This window comes from Xyrauchen texanus, chromosome 9 (genome assembly GCF_025860055.1).
Source record: "Xyrauchen texanus isolate HMW12.3.18 chromosome 9, RBS_HiC_50CHRs, whole genome shotgun sequence".
Lineage (NCBI taxonomy): Eukaryota > Metazoa > Chordata > Actinopteri > Cypriniformes > Catostomidae > Xyrauchen > Xyrauchen texanus.
In genome coordinates, this window is record NC_068284.1 from 1,028,019 (window position 1) to 1,035,940 (window position 7,922).

Here is a 7,922-nt window from a genome sequence, read left to right on the forward strand (position 1 = left end):
ATAATTCAGGGTAAATACATATTATATTTGTAAAAGAAATAAAAACAGGAATTCTTATTTTCCATCTCTCTCAACAATACTTAATTTTTTGTTATTTCCGTTAAGGGAATTGTAAAATAAGTGCAATCTTCTGAGTAGCAGGCTAGCAGCTTATTTACAAATGCCATTTTGCATTTCTCAATGTTTTGAGAACATTTTTGATCAATCATAGGTTGCAGCACCTTGCACAGTTCCTCTATGCCCACAAATAAGTAGAAGCTAAAAACGCTCTATAAAATGGCTACAAGGCGCTATAGTTCCTCAGTTGTGAAAACACCGAAAAGTAGTAGTCATGGGGAATAGTACCTAAAACAGTGGGAAAGGGCTGTGGTGGGATAACCCGCCCCTCCCTCTCGTCATCGTTGTCCCGCCTCTTAGGGCCATTCTTCAGCCAGGCTCACAATGGGAGTGGGCTGGAGTCGAGAAGAGGTGTAACTTTACGAGCCTCATTTGGGCAGCAGATGAAGAGGCACATCTTTTGTGAGTGGAGCCCCATCAATGCTTCCATTAAAATGCAGAGCGCACCTCTCCTCAGGAAGCCAAATTCGTTCTCCTTGTGCACACACACTGGCATCCTTGCAGATCCAGCAGCAGAGTGGGTAGGGTACCAGACAATTTAGATGCGTGCCAGACTTGCACCCCCAAGGCGTCACATCTAATTCAACAATTGGAGCAAGCATAGTGGCCGAGCCAGGCAACCTTTCCCTCACACTAGCCACAGCCCAGGGAAGCTGAGAGGCCAAAGGATACAACGATACTTGAACAAAAATTAGCTGCATGTTCGAGTTGCCAGAAAGAAGCCTTTACTGCGCCAATGCAACAAAAAAGCCTGGTTACAATATGCCGACAACACCTTGACCTGCCTCACAGCTTCTGGCACACTGTAATTTGGAGTGACGAGACCAAAATAGAGCTTTATGGTAACAACCATAAGTGCTATGTTTGGAGAGGGGTCAACAAGGCCTATAGTGAAAATACCATCCCAACTGTGAAGCATGGTGGTGGCTCACTGATGTTTTGGGACTGTGTGAGCTCTAAAGCATGGGGAATCTTGTGAAAATTGATGGCAAGATGAATGCAGCATGTTATCAGAAAATACTGTCAGACAATTTGCATTCTTCTGCAGGAAAGCTGCACATGCACTCTCTTGGACATTCCAGCATGACAATGACCACAAGCACAAGGCCAAGTTGACCTTACAGTGGTTACAGCAGAAAAAGGTGAAGGTTCTGGAGTGGCCATCACACTCTCCTGACCTTAATATCATCGAGCCACTCTGGGGAGATCTCAAACGTGTGATTCATGCAAGACGACCAAAGACTTTGCATGACCTGGAGGCATTTTGCCAAGATTAATGAGCAGCTATACCACCTGCAAGAATTTGGGGCCTCATAGACAACTATTACAAAATAATGCATGCTGTCATTGATGGGCAGTACACAGTATTAAGAACTAAGGATATGCAGACTTTTGAACAGGGGTCATTTAATTATTTTCTTTGTTGCCATGTTTTGTTTTATGATTGTGCCATTCTGTTATAACCTACAGTTGAATATGAATCCCATAAGAAATAAAAGAAATGTGTTTTGCCTGCTCACTCATGTTTTCTTTAAAAATGGTACATATATTACCAATTCTCCAAGGGTATGCACATTTTTGAGCACAACTGTATATACCAAGATACAGACAGCTTACAAAGCTCATCTCGAACGCTCGGACCACAACAACACTTATTATATCCAGGTAATAAAAATAAATTGAAACAGTGTGCCCCAGTGAAGAAAACCATCAGAGTGTGGTCCGAGGTAGCTGAACGAATGAAAGACCGCTTTGCTTGTACTGAATGGGATGTTTTCAGAACTGCAGCAACACGGCAGTCAAAATATCATGCCTCAGAAGAGTATCTGCACATATCCAAACCAGAAACCATTGGATTACAGCACAGGTCCGCTACAATCTACTGGTTCACTCTAGGGCATTTAAATCTGGTGACCATGAAGCTTACAAAAAAACAAGGTATGATGTTCGAAAGAGTATAAAGGCTGCCAAAATGTCGTACAGACAAAGACTGGAAAATCACTACACTACTCATGACTCTAGGGAAATGTGGCAAGGACTAGTACACATCATGTACTACAAAGGCCCAACATATGCAAACAGCTCTGCGTCTCTGCCAGATGAGCTCAATCTCTTTTATGCACACTTCGAAGCACTGAACGCAGAGCCCTGGACGATGCTGGAAGTGGCACCTGATGAGGAGGAACAGATACTCACAAAGTCACCCAAACAGGTGTACAAGTCACTGAGTAGATTGAACATAGGCAAGGTGGCAGGTCCAGTTACATCCCAGGATGCGTCCTCAGGCTATGTGCTTCAGAACTGGCCAGTGTAGCCACAGACATCTTCAATCTTTCCCTCACCCTGGCTACAGTTCCAAGTCCACCACTATCATTCCTGTCCCAAAGACAGCCACAGTCTCTTGCCTTAATGACTACAGGCTAGTGGCTCTCACACAGGTTCTCATTAAATGTTTTGAGAGCCTCGTAGATACCAACAACCCTGGACTCACTACAGTTTGCATACAGGACAAACAGATCCACAGAGGATGCGGTCTCATTTACCATATACAGTACAATACTAGCCCACCTGGAAAATAAGGACAGTTATGCCAGAATACTTTTTATTGACTACAGCTCCGCATTTAATACCATCATCCCCTCAAAACCCATAACCAAGCTGCACAACCTAGGTTTACCTCCTACAATGTGTAACTGATTACTGAACTCCTCAAGACCCCAACATGTTTGTCTTGGAAAACACTCTTGCACCTTTATCATGAACACAGGCACACCTCAAGGCTGTGAACTTAGCCCTATGCTGTACACCCTTCTTTACACATGACTTTGTTTCTGCCCAACCCAACAATGTCATCATAAAGTTTGCTGATATCATCAGTCATTGGTCTTATCACATGCAATGATGAGACGGCCTACAAGAGAGAGGTGTCAGAATTGGTCACATGATGTGAGGCTAACAATCTCACATTAAACATCAGCAAGACCAAGGAGATGGTTGTGGACATGAGGAGGGGCGAGCGATTCCATCAGCAAATAATGATTGGAGACTCTGAGGTAAAGAGAGTGGAAAGATACAAGTTCCTCGGTGTCCACATGTGCAAGGACTTAAAGTGGACAAAGACCACAATGCAGTTGGTTAAGAAAGCCAATCAGTGGATGTACTTCCTTCTGACAAAGAGGATGTTCGGTATGTCACAACAAATCCTCAACAACTTTTACAGATGTACTGAAGAAAGTGTGTTAACCTTTTGCATAACTGTATGGCAACAGCACAGCACAAGACAGGAAGGCATTTCAGAGGGTGTTAAAGTTAGCCCAGAAAATCACAGGGATGAATCTCCCCTCAATCCAGGATATCTACAGTAAAATAATGTTCAAATGGGCAAGTAATGTAATCAGCGATCCCACCCATCCTGCCTATAAATTCTTCAACCTCATGAAGTCTGGCAAGCAGTACCAAAATACTGCAGCCAGAACTTCCAGACTCTGGGACAGCTTATATTCCCAGGCCACCAAGACAATCAATAGTCACCATCCACTACCACTGGTGCCATCAGGATAAGACCACCCACTGCTAAACTACACTCAGCACTTTACCAACTGGACTATTTTACACACATTTCACAATGCAATGATAGTCACTGACACTTTAACACTACCCGACACTTTAGCAGTACCTGCACTGCATTACTTTTCACATTTATATTTATCTATTTTTAATGGTGGGTATTGCTTTTATTGTGCATATATTTAATATTCTATTGTTTTTTTTATTTTATTACATTGTTGTTGTTTTTTTCTTTCTATGCCCCGTTACCCCTGTTTTTTGAGAGGAGTTTACAAAATAAGAATTTCATTTGAAAAAAAAAAAAAATAATAATAATTAAAAATTTTTTAAAAAAATCACAGATGACAATAAAGATCTTGAAACTTGATTAATAAAAATGTATGCGTTAAAACTAGGGCTGTCAATCAATTAAAATTTTTAATCGAATTAATTACATGGTGTCCCGATTAATTAATCGCGATTAATCGCATTTACAAATATTTGCTGAGAAAGCCCCTTATATAACGATTATACATATTTATATCAATGTATAATTATACATAGTTATATACATATATATATATATAAAAATATTCAGATAATTAAAATGCATTACACTCTTAATCATTGCTAAGACAAAACAAAAAGCAGATTTAGAATACAGTGTATTGTTTACTATCATATTATTGATCATAAGTCAATCATTGACACACAGTTCACAGCAATCCATTACACAAGTGAATTTGTCAATCAGTTGGAGATTTATTATGAAGGCTTGTTTAAGAACCCGTCAATTTACACCTGCATCAGACATTTTTTTATTATTAATGCTTACAAAACTTTTACATCTAGAGCCAAGAGGTATATTAAAACAAACAACAAAAATAAAAATAAATAAATAAACAGTTTAATAAAAATATTAAATTGTTTACACATTTCAATACACTTTACAGCTTTCTTGTTACTCAAATTGGAAATTGTTCTTAAAACTAATGGTTTATAACCAACATACTTACATTTATGAATACTAAACTTTGCCAACAAAAGCAGAACATTAATCAAATAATATTTCTTATGAAGAGACGTGTCATAGCTAAAAAAACTAATAAAACATTTTCAAAACAAAGTTGAAAGCTGGGAATAATATGATCTCTAACAATCTTGATGAAATCAGACCAAAAACAAGTCGAGTAGGGACAACTCCAAAATAAATGAAAAAAGGTTTCCTCCTGCAGACCACAAAATGTACAGAATATATCAATATCACAATTAAATCTCTCTACAAGAAAATAATTAGTGAGGTAGTACTTATAAATAAGTTTGAAGGAAATTTCTTTGATTTTATTCGTGATTAAATATTTATGGGTAATTTCCAAATTTTGCACCATCTCAATTAGAGGTCAACCGATATTGTTTTTTTCAGGCCGATGCCGATCTTTTGAAATCCAGGTCGGCCGATGGCCGATTAATGCTGCCGATTTATTTTGGCTGATATTTGGCCGATATGTGCTTGTTTTTAAACCTCTTATTTGAACCTTTTATTTGAAAGATAAAATGTAACACAAATAATTACTTAAGATAGACAACATTTCTCAACAAATACATTTATTGAACACTTGACACTTAAATTAAAACTGTATAATGTAAAAGCATATTGTATAAATAATGTATAACAAATATATTAAATAAACAAAGCAGGTTACGAACTGCTCCGAGACACGAAGGTTGAGTTCCAAATGCAGCTTTAATTAAGGGGCAATCCAGACACGTAATCCAATATTCAGAGCATCCAAGAGAAGCACAGGCATAACTAGGGATGGGTATCATTAAGGTTTTAATGGTATTACTATCTTACCGATACTGCTTATCAATCCGGTACTTTAACGGTATTCTTAACGGTTCTTTTTGTTATAGAGATATATATATATATATATATATATATATATATATATATATTACACAAATATAAACGTTATATAGGCACAGTGATTTAATTTCAGGAAGGTCTACTAACATTACTGTTCAGGTGTGGTCTAAAAAGAAATCTAATAAAGTAATCAATTGTAAAATAACACTGCATAGTTTATCATAGATAGATTAATGCTTATTAATGCAGAAGTTATTCATTCAAGAGCTGTAAGTGATTTTCTCTTTGCCTTTTGTTTTTGATTCGCAGTAATGGCTCAATCGTCAGCATGTTTATTAGACAGCTTCCCTTTAAGACCGAAGTCTAATAGACTCCTGATGCACCATATTTTCTCCCAACTATTTCCATAACTACGTCCATTTAAGACATAAACTGTGTTTAAGTGAATCTCCAAGCCGGTCGTTTTGACATATTTTTGTGTATAGTTGATCGTTTAGACACGCACATGAAACCCAAAGTAGTCTATACTTTGCTTGTCTCGTTATGGTCTGTTTCGAGCTGCACGCCTTGGGAACGGTATCTCTTGCGCTCTTTTTATTATTAAACGCATCCCGCAATTTAGCAACAGTAGCTAGACTGCTTTTTACCTACAATCACCGATCGTGCTGATTCTGACGTTAAGTTTGAGTTTTAGGGAGAAATGTCAGTGCACCGCTGGGAAGGGAAGGAAGTTGTGCTAGACAGAATGCGGCTTATGTATAAATATTCTTTTTATAATCTTTGGAAGGCGAAATCTAAAATAAAATCAGACTAAAATCACAGATCTAAACCAGGCTATGTCTGAATGTTTAGTTCTGTCACTCATTAAGCAGGGCTCGTGTTGTGCTCGCTGTGCGTGAGATCTCTCTCTCTCTCTCTCTCTCTCTCTCTCTCTCTCTCTGACTGCGAATAGCTAAATTGCATCACAGACGAATGGTTTCATATTATTATACATAGAAATGGCTGGCGAGATAAAATAACTTTCTCTTTATAGCAATAAAGAATGTATTTTCTTAATTTCTCCAGTACTGACAGCAGAACCGATAACGTCCGAGCTTACAAAGCCAGTCCTTCGATAGCCTATAGTGCGTTGGTATCTTTTTTATTACTTATTTCTCTGCATTGAGTGACAACCCTCTCAAATATAAGACACAAACAGAACAAATAAAAGTCTCAGATTCACTGTCTGTAATTGCTAAATTCTTGCTTCCTTATTGTGACATGATAGCAACCCTTCTGCTGTGATAATGCAACTTCAACTACACTATCAATATCCAAAGTAGCCGAACGTTATGTTGCGTTTTTTCTAGAAGTTGGCAGTAACATATCAAAAGTTTTTAATTAAATCTAAAGAAGTTATACAAATTTAACCCTTACTGTTTTCTCCAAGGAACTTAGCTCCTTCCTTAGGCACTGGATGAGGTCTGCTCACTCTGCTGGAAAATGACTCTAGGGGCAGCGTGCGTCGAACACGTGTTCCACAACAACACTAGGCTGCCCACAGATGCGCCTGCCTAATAATCGGCTTGATATGCGTGGATATTGGCCGATGCCGATTATGTTAAAAAATGCTAAAAATCGGCCGATTAATCGGTCGACCTCTAATCTCAATCCAGCTACACCCTGTGTCAGACATGCTTGTATCACGTCTCGGGTGCGTTGCATCATAAACATAAAATGTTAGGTCACTGTTTCCAAGTTAAATATAGTTTAATACTCAATCTTTAAACACACCTTGAGATCTCTTAGATCGCATTTGCACTCCTTCAAGTGTTTTGAACACATGAACGTAACACATGTTTGTGTTGTTCTACTGAAGTGTTTCTTCACTGTATAAACTGTGCGTTGCTCATACAGGTGAAATTTCACTTACTGCCCTCTGGAGTAAACAGGTGGTACTACAAGCATGCATTTCTCAGGACTCTTCCTTATTATGGTCCGGGGGGGCATTGCGATTAAATGCATACATTTTTTTAACGCGTTATTTTTTGCAAAATTAATCACACTGAATTAATGCGTTAAATCGACAACCCTAGTTAAAATGTTTGGTAACACTTTACAATCATGTTCAATTCGCTAACATTAGTTAATGCATTAGGTATCATGAGCTAACAATGAAAAATATACTTTTACAGCATTTTTAAATATTAGTTAAAAATATAATTGTTCATTGTTAGTTAATGTTAGTTCATAGTGCATGAACTAATGGTAAAATATTTTTTTAAATCAAAGTTTATGTTAGTATATGTTGAAATTATCATGAACTAACAATCATCAAAACTTTTACATAATTTATTAATATTGGTTCATGTTAACAAATGGAAACCTTTTGTAAAGTGTTACCAACATTATA